This window comes from Castor canadensis, chromosome 16 (genome assembly GCF_047511655.1).
Source record: "Castor canadensis chromosome 16, mCasCan1.hap1v2, whole genome shotgun sequence".
NCBI classification, from domain to species: Eukaryota; Metazoa; Chordata; class Mammalia; order Rodentia; family Castoridae; genus Castor; species Castor canadensis.
In genome coordinates this window covers 85704053-85716998 of record NC_133401.1, presented here as the reverse complement: position 1 = coordinate 85716998, position 12946 = coordinate 85704053, and the positions used below count along the sequence as shown (strand labels likewise).

General features: G+C 38.1%; 1 protein-coding gene across 10 annotated transcripts in view; it reads right to left on the bottom strand.

Annotated features, from left to right (window-relative positions):
* Window positions 1-12946, bottom strand: part of Ranbp17 (RAN binding protein 17) — a 281635-nt gene that overhangs the window by 196614 nt on the left and 72075 nt on the right. The window lies entirely within an intron of this gene.

The following is a 12946-nucleotide window of genomic DNA, read 5'->3' as shown; positions in this document are numbered from 1 at the left end:
AAAGTTATTTCCTATTTATAAATTACTACAATCTATTTATAAACATGTGACCCATACAAAAGGTGGTCTTATAATTTATCCTCCAAAACAGTGACAACTTTTAAAAATGGAAGGTGAGGCTACTAACAATTTTACCATGACAACAAGTGTGAGCTGACAAATTTTTGGCAAATTTGGATACATGGCACCATATTTACAAATTGCTATCCTGCCTTCTCTCTGGCATCACAAACTTCCCAGTGCCTTGCAAACTTTCCTGAAAAGCAACCTGAAATATCTTAAGAAAATTTCAGGGAATGTTCAAGGAAACAAACAAACAAACAACAACAACGGGAAATTAACATGAGGCTATACACCAGCTGAGGTGGTGCCCCTACCTGAGAACCACAACATGGCCTGACTTTTAGTTCACGTTTTTATTTCACTTGAACTTTTTGACTCTGCTAAGTGTTTTCTTTTGAAAGGGCAGATTCTTTATGGGAAAATTCATTCCTGCACTAGCATTATACCTCTTAACTGGAGCATTCTCCAGTTGATATCTGGCAGATGCCAGGTGCTGAAAAGAAAACAAGTTTACACCTAGTGGGTATGAGTATGTCCACATGTGATGGAACAAAGGGAGACACGGATGACTCTAGATAATGAAACTCTGAACAGTGACAGACTGGAGGGGATACAGAAACAGTGAACAAAGAAAGGAGAAGATCTATATGACTAACTTTCAAATTTTTAAATGGAAATTTGCTTCCTTCCCAATTTCAGACATCCTATATTGGGAGACCAGAATTCAGGCAAACTACATGAATAATGTTTTACCTGTGTCATCAAATAGGTCTTTGTGGATCTATTTTTAAATGAAAATGCATTCTGGGAATCTAAACAATCACATTTTTCACTAACTTTTAGAATTTAACAAACTGGTGAGCTTTTGTAATCAATTAAGGGAAAAGTGATGTGTATGGTAGGGTTGGCTTGAATAAATAAAGGAATTAAGAACAAAGTTCCAAATATCCAACTCTTGGTAGATATTTAAAAGCCAAGATTTTAAACTTAAAACCAAATTTCAATCGGATTTAAAATTTAAAGAATTTTCCTACTAAATGAACAGATATCTAGTAAAAATGTCAGAAGGGTAAATACAGTGGAAATATTATGTACTCATGTATGAAAATGGAAAAATGAGACCTGTTGAAACTATTCCAGGAATGGGGGGGAGGGGATAAAGGAAAACAATGGAGGGGGGTGAATTCAATTATGATATATTCTAAGTACTTTTGTAAATGTCACAATTTATTCCCAGTACAACAATATTTAAAAAAAGAAAGAAAACCAAAAAATATCACTACAAAGAGAAACAGGAATGGTACTTAATAATAATAATAAAATCTTAAGTGAAAAAAATAAAACTGTGCTCAATTAATAAGCTGAGAAAATTTGTAATTGTGGTAAATGGTAGCAAATGCCATATAATGAAACAGAGGAAAACACTAGTGACACTTGCTAGTGAGTAAGTGCTATGAAATCCTGATTCATTATAAGAAAGTCTGTTGGATATACACAGATTTCTGTCTTAAACCACGTCTCACACACACATACAGTTCTGACTGTTAGCCACACCATGATTATGCTGGATAATTGTGATTACACATTACTTAACCACTGAGTAGAATATTTATGTATCTTGGGAAGAGCCCACACAATTGGAGGACAAATTGGCCAGTCTGTAGAGGCCTAAAGTCTCAAGTCGCCTTGCTCTCTAGACAAGCAGGGAACACGTCTGCCATGTTTCTCCATTCCCAAACATCCCACTCTTAAAAAATATATGTATGTATGTATGTATATATATATGTACACACACACACACACACACACACACACACTAAATTGGGGATTATCTATGTCTGAATATCTGCAGGTCTCACTTTTAAAGACACTTCTTTATCACAAAAGCATTTTGCCAAACTCCTGCTTTTGTGAACTGTTAGCCTGTTTACCGTAACAATAGCTGCAAAGTATCTAGGAGTCTTTTGCTCCAGTGTCTCATTCTTATCTCTAGTTGTTCAGATTTTCACAAACAAAAACTACGTATCTCTTAGAAGAGAGACTTGGAGAGAAAGTTTCTAGCTATACTGGGATAGGAAGGGGCTGTGGAAATTGAATTAATCCTAATATACATTTTCAATCACTTCTCATATTTTTTTCCTGGACTAGGGATTGAACTCAGGGTATTAAGCATGCTAGGCAAGCATTCTACTACTTGAGCCATGCCCCAGTCTTTTCAGCTTGTATTTTGTTTCCCTAACTTTGCCAGGGGTGGCCTCCAACTCTTGATCCTGTCTCTGCCTCTGTCTCCTGAGATGGTGAGATTATAGCTATGGACTATCATGCTGGCTATTTCCCCTGTTTTTAGATAGACCCTGACCCCTGGCACTCAGTGTTCTTAGTTTTGCCTGGCTCTAAGTGCAAATCATCCGGCTAACTATTGGCTTTCTTCCCCATAAGAATTTAAGGTCCAGATCTCCCAGGAGTATTACAACAAACACCACCTGACAATGAGTTGCTTCATGATCTTCTAATATTACTCCAACTTTTTCCCTCAGAAGTATTTATTTCTTTTTATTCCTCTACCATCATGATTTTAGAGTTTCTATGGAATGGAGGCATAACTGTGAGTACTCAGCCTATGTTAAATTAAATTCCTTTTGTTTATTACTAAATACTTCAACTATTGAAAAAGGCACAAAATCCAATAAAGGCTGCACACTCTCACCATGCAGATGAAAGTGCCTTCCTTATTCCATTCCATTAGTAACCAGAGAAAACCATTATCCAGGATTTAGTATTCACCAATCCTATGCCTATCTCTGTATTTTCACTACATACTTAAAGAACAAACAACACTATTGACATTTTGACACAGAGACTACCATATGTGCATATATTTTTCCATATGATATTATGGAGGCTTTGATTTATCCAAATGTGAACGTCATTTCAGATCACTAGTTTCATTGTTACATAAGAATCCCACGGCGTCATCATTTACCCATTTCTCCTTTTCATCTTTCTTCCACAATTATACAGCAGGCTTCTCTGAATAATCTTTTGTTTAAAAAAAAACTATAAGGAGGTATGATATGCACACAGCAAAGTGCATAATCCTAATTAAATGACAGGCTTGGTAAGTCTTTGTGTGTGTATATATATGTAAGTCCATCATAACAAAATACTTCGAGTCCCCAGTAGGCACATTTATTTACTCCCCTAGCTATACTCTCCTCCAAAAACTGGGAAAGGAGATCACAGAGTCTGCACATTTTGTGTCTCTCTCATTCATCATCACAGCTAAGCCAATTATTATAAATTCATCATCATAAACTGAACCTAATGCTTTGTGCAGCACAGTTTTTTCCTTTTTCAAGACTGCTATGTGATATTACATCCTATGAGTATACAAGAATTTATTTATCCATTTGTCTACTGACGGACACTTGGGTTGCTTCCCATTCTTGGATCTCATCTATGAACATTTTTGTGTTTGGTAACCTCATCTTCCCTGGGAAAACATCTAAGATGAGAAGCGAGGAGTAGGCTATGTTCAACTTGGTAGATGCCAGCAAATTACACAAATTCACACTCCCACCAGAATGAATGACAGCGCCATATGTTTCTTATCATTGTCAGGGCTTGGTTTTGTCAGTCTTTTTATTTTTAGCCATTTTGACAAAAGTGCAATGACATTTTACTTGGATGTTTATGAGTAGTTCTCTTATGATCAATAACAACACTGAACATCTTTATATTCATATTAACCATGGGGATACCCTTTTTCAATGTGCTTATTTGAATCTTTGGTCTATCTGAAATGTTTTAGTCTCTTTTTGTCAACAGCTTTGAGGCATTCACACAACTCATGCACCTTCATTTCACGTGTCTTCCATGTAGTTACAGACATATGCAAGCATCCCCCAAGTCATTGTTCGATTATTTTAATACCAGAAAAAAATACTCCTTTTAGCCAGGAGTGCCCAATCTCCAACAATTTGACTCCTGTGCAATGCATAATCTAATCTACTTCCTTCTCCTATGAATGTACCTATTCTGGACATTTCATATACATGGAATTATATTTGCTTTTGTGACTGGCTTAGTTTCACTGAACATATTTTCAGTGATCAACCACATTGTAGCATGTGTCAGTACTACATTTCTTTTTATGACTTCATAACATTCCATTTTGAGAATCACCAAATTGTGTCTGTGCATTTACCAGTTGATGGACATTCAGATTTTTTTCTATTCTGTGCCTACTAGGAATAATGCTACCATGAACATCTGTGCAAAGTTTTTAATGCAGATGCAGGGTTGCATTTCCCTTGGGTATATGTACAAGAGTGGAATTACTGAATTTTATGGTAGCTTTATGTTTAACCTTCTGAAGAACTCACAATTGCTCTCCAAATTATTTGCACCATTTTACTCTCCCTTCAGAAAGTCTATCTTTTGACATTCTCACCTTCACTTAATATATCTCGCTTTTATTATACCCATCCTCGTAAGTGGGAAGTAGTTCTCACTGCAGTACTGATGTGAGCCTCCCTCATTAAATAACCGTTCCATGTGCTTACTGGCCACTCGTGCATCTTCTCTGGAGAAATGTCTATTTAGATCCTTTGCATTACTATTTATTATTTTGAAGCTAGAGATTCAATTCAGGGCCTTGAGCACGTAAGGCATGTGCTCTACCACTAAGATACATCCCCGCCAACTTTGCTCATACTTAAATTGAGTCAGTATTTTTATCAGTTGTAAAACTTTATATATGCTTGATGCAAGATCTTTAGCTACACGATTTACAAATACCTTTTCCAATTTTGTGGGATATATTTTGATTTTCTTAAATGTTGTCCTTTGAAGCACAAAAGACTTCCATTTTGATGAAATCCAGAGTATCTACTTTTTTCACTGATGATATTTGATACTGTATCAATTCACATTTGATATTGTATCTAAGAAACCACTGTCCAATCTGAAGTCATGAAGACTTATTCCTATATTTTAAGAGTTTTGTTTTGTATTTTCAATTGCCACAATTAGGCTGGATTCATTATGCCTTTTTTTGTGTACAGTGTGTGTATGGGATTCAATTTCATTCATTTTCATGTGGCTGTCCACTTGTGCTGGCACCATTTATAGAAGACTACTCTTTTGCCACAGAATTCCTTGGCACACTTGTCAAAAAATCAAGTGTTACGATGAACTTTCAAGATCGTTCTTTTTCAAAATTATTTTATTTTGGGTCCTTTTAATTTCATGTGAATTTTAGGATAAGCCTGTCAATTCCTGCAAAGATTTTAGTAGAGGGTATAGAATCTGCAGGTCAGTTTGCAGAATATTCCTCCTTAACAACACTACACCATCTGATGCATGACCAGAGGGTCTTCTTTCTAGTTATTATATCCCCTTTACTTTGTTTCAATGAGTGTATGTATGCTTTATACTTCTTTTGAAGGGGGGTGGTACTGGAGTTTCAACTCAGGGCCTTGCACTTGCTAAGTAGGTGCTCTACTAATTAAGCCAAAGGTCCCACCCCTTTTTACTTTAGTTATTTTTGAGATAGCGTCTCCCACTTATCCCCAGGCCAGCCTGGACTGTGATCCTCCTATTCATGTTTCCTGGGATGACGGGTGTGCCACCATGCCTAGCTCTTGGAGTCCTGTGAACTTTGTCTTGGCTCCTGATCACTCCCTTTCTCCTAACTGGGATAACAGGTGTGAACCACTGCACTTGGCTTTACACTCTTTTCATTAAATATATTCATAAGTATTTAATTCTTAAATAGAATGCTATGTTCATTTCATTTTAGGGTTGTTCATTACATGTCCACAGAAATTCAACTTTTTGTCTTGTGTACACTTAGTAATGTTATTACATATTGCGTATTTACTGATGTTCATTTGTTTTACTGGATTCTTACAATTTTCTATGTAGGCGGTAAACAGTTTTAATTCCCCCTTCCTATTTCTGCCTCATTTTGTTGCTCAATTTACTGGCCAGAACTCCTAATAATGCTTAAGTCTAAAAAGTAGCCATTCTATTTTACTCTTGATTTTAGGGGAAGCACTTATGCTGGATTCAGTTTTTTTTAGTATTTTCTCCAACTATTTTTATAAGATACTGACTGTCTCTCCTGTGATGCACTTGTTTGGTTCTAGTATCAGGGCCACACCTCTGTTTGCTTCTCTCCTACATTCAGGTAGCACTTGGAAAGAACTGACACAGTTCTTTTGTTTGAAGAACTCACTAGGGGAGCCATATGGAACTGCGTTCTTCTTTCTGGGTAGTCTTGGATTACTAACTCAAACTCTTCAATTGTTCTATGTCTATTCAAATTTTCAGGAATGTATGTCTTTCTAGGAATTTGTCCATTTCATCTAAGTTATCTAATTTATTTGCATTCAACTGTCCATAATATTTCATTATACTCCATTTATGTAAGATCAGTAGTAATACTCATAATTTTGACTCATTTTAGTATTTTGTCTTCTCCCTCCTCTCCCCCACCCCTTGTCAATCCAGCTAAAAGTCTGTCAATTTTGTTGCTCTTTACAAAGAACCAACTTAAGAGTTTTGTAGATTTTTGTTATTGTTTTAAAATCTCTATTACAGCTGGTACCAGTGGATCACACCTGTAATCCTAGCCATTTGAGAGGCAGCGATTAGGAGGATGGCAGTTCAAAGTCAGCCTGGGCAAACACTTTGCGAGACCCTATCGTGAAAATACCCCACACAAAAAAGGGCTGGGAGAGTGGCTGAAAGTGGTAGAGTGCCTGCTTATCAAGCCTAAGGCCCTGAGTTCAAACCTCAGTATTTCAAAATAAATCAATCAATCTCTATGCCATTAATTTCCACCCTAGTCTGTATTGTATTCTTTCTTTTTGCTCACTTCTGGTTGAGTTTCTTGTACTTTTTCCAGTGTGTTAAGACTACTGATTTGAAATCTTTTTTTCTTTTACTTTTGAGACAGGGTCATACTCTGCACCCAAGCTAGCCATGAACTTTCAATCCTCCCATATCAGCCTCCTGAGAGCTAGGTTTACAAATGTGTACCACCACACCTGGCTTTTCTTTTGAATGTAGGTGTTTATGGCTATAAATTTGCTCCTCTGTACTCTTTGTGTCTTAGACATTTTGGTATGCTGTGCCTTCATTTTTATTTATCTGCAAGTATTTTTACTCCCTTGTGAGGGATGGAGATGCTGGGGATGTAGCTCAGTGGCGCTTGTCAGAGCACTTGCTTTAGCACTGTGAAGCCTTGGTATGACTCCCTGAGTGCGTAAACAAATGCATACGTTTTTCCTGTTGTGATCACACCGTATGTTACTTCAGTCCTTCCAAAGTTTTGCTTCATGAGCTAGCATGTGGGGTATTCTTGGAACCCACTGCCATACGCAACTTCTTCCGAGTCATTCTCATCTGGTCTCCGGCTCCGGCTCTTGGACTTCCCAGTCCCCAGAAGAGTGAAAATGAGTGTCCATTGCTCACGGCATTCCTTAAAACAGACTGAAGGGCTAAGGCACAGTTCATATGCTGCTGAAATGTCTTCTGTGAACCATATATCCTCTGCTTTACTCATAGATACTATATAAATCAATATTGGAATGTTGATTCTCTTTAAGTTACATGTACCGTGAACATTTGCCCGGTCGATGGCTTTTCTTTTTACTTTGTTTATTGTGTGTTCTGATCCACAAGAGCTTTTACTTTTAATAGAGGTAGAATTCATCAGCCTTTGGATTTGAATTGGGGCTTTTTATGACTTAAAACATTATTCTCTACCCCCAAATCATGAAGATCATCTATGTCTCATAGTGTCCTCTAATCTACTGGGAACTGACTTTGTACAACAGGAAGTCATAATCCAAATTTTCACACACAGGTAATCAAAGGTCCCGGCAGCATGTACTTAACAGCTTCTCTCTTCCTTTTTCACTGTACTCTATTTGAATGCATACATTTTATATTTTTATTTGCCCATGTTCCTTTTGGACGGAAAACTTAGGAGATGGACCATCCTGCTTTCGAGTGATCAGTGCAATGAATGAGAACAGGTAAGGAAGGGCAGCACAGTTGGAGGGTGCCAATTCTGTCACAGAGTGGAGGGGGTGGAGGAAGGTGTCAAAGGTGGATAGATCTTGGCCATTTTGTAAATCATGGGAGACCAATACAGAATTCTTAGCACAAGAAGAAACATGTTTCCTAAAGACTAGCAAAATGTAAAGTCTACAAAGCAAACATGAAAAAAATGCAGAGCGACGGAAGCATATCCTCTGATATCCAGTGGGCAAGGAAAAAGAAACTGTTATGACATTTAGAAAGACAACCTGACCACCTGGAAAATCTAGAGATATGTGTGTGCCATAGTCCAGAAATTCACTCCTGCTGGTTATCTTCAGAGACTCTCATACATAATGAGGAGAATGGCACAGGATATTTACTATAGACTGTTTTGGAAACTGAAAAACCAGAAATAGCCTAACATATACCAACAGAAAAAGGAGGATGGAATGGCACAGTAATGCACTGCAATACCATTCAATAATTAGACACATGCACACCACCACAGGCAATCCCACAGTAGTTTTGCTCAAGAGGCATGTTCCTGAGGATCCAAACTGCATACTTTTACACAAAGTTAAAGCACTATGTTCTGTTTATACATAGAAATGCAGGCAATGATTGAAATCATGGGTGAAAAAGATATTAAATTTAGGATTGTTGTTTCTTTTGAGCAAGATATGACAAAAACAGAATCAGCAGCAAAGGGTCTTCAATGCTCAGTTAAAGACATTTAGATCTGAAACAAATAAACCAAAGCATTCTCATGTGATGGGTGGATAATGGGCTGTGAGAGTTCAAGACATCAGACATTCTCTAATAAAGAAGAGGTTACCGTGGTGGCAATATGAAAATAGACTGGAGTAGGGAAAAAGAAAAAGAGAAAAAGAGAATACTTTGAAATCCAATGAGGAATGAAAGCACTGACAATGAAGACATAAAGAAAGGGGCAGAAGAAAAGAGTGACTTGAAAGATACTCAAAAATAAAACCAACAGAATCAGGTGACAGATCAGATACCAGAATTACGAAGGAGAAATCTGGGGTTCAGTATCATTCTTCCTTAAAATGGGGATGTAGAAGAGGCGGGTTTTATTAGACAGGTAGTCTAATAAAGAGCCATTCGGTAGCCTAGTGTAAAGATCCATTACTAAGAGGCATACAGCACAGTGGTTATTAGCAGAAAAGACTCTGGAGTCAGGCGTCCAAGTTCCAACACAGGTTCAACCACATTAATACAACACTCTAAGCCTCAGTTCTCATGTCTATAAAAGGGAGGGTGTCAACAAAGTAACAATTTCCATAATGGTGTTTTGAGAATGAAATTAGATATGCTTGTTGAAGTCTGAGAAAAGTATCTTGCACAGAGAAATCATTCCACAGATACCTACGGCTGCCATTTCCAACGCTTCTTTCTCACTTATCAGACATAATTCTATTACATACATCACTTAAGTCTCTTCAGTGATTTCACCTTGATCTCCAAGGCACTTATTTATATCAATAATATTCTGTTGTATGTACAAGTCTTTGTAAAATTTCCAAGAGGTTTAAAATTGCTGAATAATTTCACTAAAGTCAACGTCATTTTTCAACTCAAGAATATAGCCTCAAAGTACTAAACATGAGATCCAGACCCAATTCCTAAGAATTCTACTGAATATATAGTCAAGTTAGTAGTAAGCACACAAGCCATATGCAAGCCCTTGGGAGTGGTAGCAATAACCAAGGCAGAACAGTGTTCTCACAATACAGTGAGTGCAATGAGTGCCAGAACAGGGGAGTACAGGTGTCACAGAACATAGACGAAAGGAACTCTTAGAATTTGGGATTTAAAAGGCATCCTACAGGATGAAGTGTCTGATGTACAAGGTAAGTAGGAGGTAATAGAATAAGGCAGTGAGGAAAAGGTGAATTTTTTAAAAGTGTCCTAGGCAGAGGGAATACTTTGTTCTAATACCCAGAACTGATAGAGAGCACAGACTGTTAACGGAGTTGAAAAAATCCAGCATATATAAAGCACGGAGTGAGGAATGGAGTACTTAAGCATGAAGCCGACAAAATGCACAGGAGAGATTGGGAAGAGCCAGGTAAGTCAAACACAGTGTGATACGACAGCACTCAAGGAAGTGCGCTCTAATTATTAAATATTATTTACTGTTACCCAATACTGTCGTCTTTTTGGCCGCACAAGACACCTGCCAAAAAACCATTTCTACCTACTCTTCCTTCATTGCCAGAAAAAGTATGCAGTATCCCTTGGTATCTGTGGGAGACTGGTTCCAGGACTCCCCACAGGTGACAAAGTCTATAGATGCCCAAATCCCTATGTAAAATGGCATGGTATTTGCAATATAAATATGCACATGCTCTCATATAACTCAAACCATTCCTGGATTACTTATAATGCCAAGTACAACATAAGTGCTAGGAAAATAACTGTTATACTAGATTATTTAAGGAATAGTGGTCAGTACAAAAGCAATTTTATTTTATATATATCTTATCTATATATATTGACAGTACTGGAGTTTGAACTCAGGAACTCGTGTTGCTAGCCAGGCGCTCTACCATGTGAGCCATGGTCCCGGGTCTTTTTGCTTTAGTTTATTTTTCAGGTAGGGTTGAACATTTTTGTGCCTATAGCAGGACTCAGTGATCCTTCTACGTCTACCACCGCATGGAGTTGGGATTATAGGCACAGACCAACACAGTCCTTCTTTTTTGAATATTTTTTATCCACACTTGATTAAATACATGGATGCAGAATCCATGGAAATGGAGGGTTGACTCTATGTAGTACTTTTTTTTTTTTCATTTTTCTTTTATTATTCATATGTGCATACAAGGCTTGGTTCATTTCTCCCCCCTGCCCCCACCCCCTCCCTTACCACCCACTCCACCCCCTCCCTCTCCCCCCCACCCCCTCAATACCCAGCAGAAACTATTTTGCCCTTATCTCTAATTTTGTTGAAGAGAGAGTATAAGCAATAATAGGAAGGAACAAGGGTTTTTGCTGGTTGAGATAAGGATAGCTATACAGGGCATTGACTCACATTGATTTCCTGTGCGTGGGTGTTACCTTCTAGGTTAATTCTTTTTGATCTAACCTTTTCTCTAGTACCTGTTCCCCTTTTCCTATTGGCCTCAGTTGCTTTAAGGTATCTGCTTTAGTTTCTCTGCGTTAAGGGCAACAAATGCTAGCTAGTTTTTTAGGTGTCTTACCTATCCTCACCACTCCCTTGTGTGCTCTCGCTTTTATCATGTGCTCATAGTCCAATCCCCTTGTTGTGTTTGCCCTTGATCTAATGTCCGCATATGAGGGAGAACATACGATTTTTGGTCTTTTGGGCCAGGCTAACCTCACTCAGAATGATGTTCTCCAATTCCATCCATTTACCAGCGAATGATAACATTTCGTTCTTCTTCATGGCTGCATAAAATTCCATTGTGTATAGATACCACATTTTCTTAATCCATTCGTCAGTGCTGGGGCATCTTGGCTGTTTCCATAACTTGGCTATTGTGAATAGTGCCGCAATAAACATGGGTGTGCAGGTGCCTCTGGAGTAACAGTCTTTTGGGTATATCCCCAAGAGTGGTATTGCTGGATCAAATGGTAGATCGATGTCCAGCTTTTTAAGTAGCCTCCAAATTTTTTTTCCAGAGTGGTTGTACTAGTCTATGTAGTACTTATTAAATGTCTTAAGAGTCTATTCTTTCATTAGTCAAATGGGAACAATAATATAAACCTTCCAGGACTGTTGTAAGGAAGAGAGTGCGAACAGTCTGAGAAGGGTGATGGGGCATATACTAAGAATTCCAAAACATGGTTCCTACTGAGACACATCAGCAGATAAGCCAGAGAAAGTGAAAACTAGGAAGCTGCAGGATCACGTTGAGATTATGCAATGGGAATGTTACAGTTTGAACCTAAAAAGGCTCACTTGTTAAGGACATGGTAGCAGCTGATAAGCCTCAAGAAAAGTCACTGGATCAGGAGGGCTGTAATTTCTTCAGTGGACTAACCCACTGATTAATTCAGGGTTGAATGGACTATCAGAAGGTACGGCCTGCTGGAGGAAGCCATCACTGGGGTGTGACAGGCACATTCTGTCCTGGAACCCTTCCTCTCTGTGCCTCTGCTTCCTGGAGGCCACAGGTGAGCAACTCTGCTTTCTGTGCCCTCCTGCTGCCATGATGCTCCACCTCACCACAGGCCCACAGTGTTGGGACCATGTCAGCCCAGACTGAAACTGCAGAAACCATGAGACACATAAATCCTTGCTCAAGTTGTTTTTCTCAGTTCTCTTGTCACAGAGACAAAAACTGACTAACACAAATGGCTCAGAAATAAAGTTGCCTTAGGACTAAACTGCTCCGGTAGTAGAGTAAGGTGCATGCACCAAAAATGTTAGTTGTAATAACAGAAGCAATGTCACTCTGATGACATGCCTCCTGGTTCCCTTTTTCAAAAAGGGAAACCAATAATCTTTAATTCACTCTTCCATAGTTACACTACATTCAAAGTTACATTTGTCTACATTTTAAACAAAAAAAAATTGAACAAAAACCCAAATCAGACTCTACTCTCAGACAAGTAGTCTCATTTTCTATTTCTTTCCAAATACTTCAGACAGTAAACAGAAGGCATTTCTACTCCACTTTACACTGTTCTCATTTAATATCAGCATAGTAGTATTTCAGGAGCAGTCACTTTTACAAAAGCAAAATAGCAAGTTCTTTGGGTACATTACTAAATAAGACAATTATCATAATTTGATTTACATTCAAATCTCCAAGTAGCACATCTGGGAGTTAAAACGAGG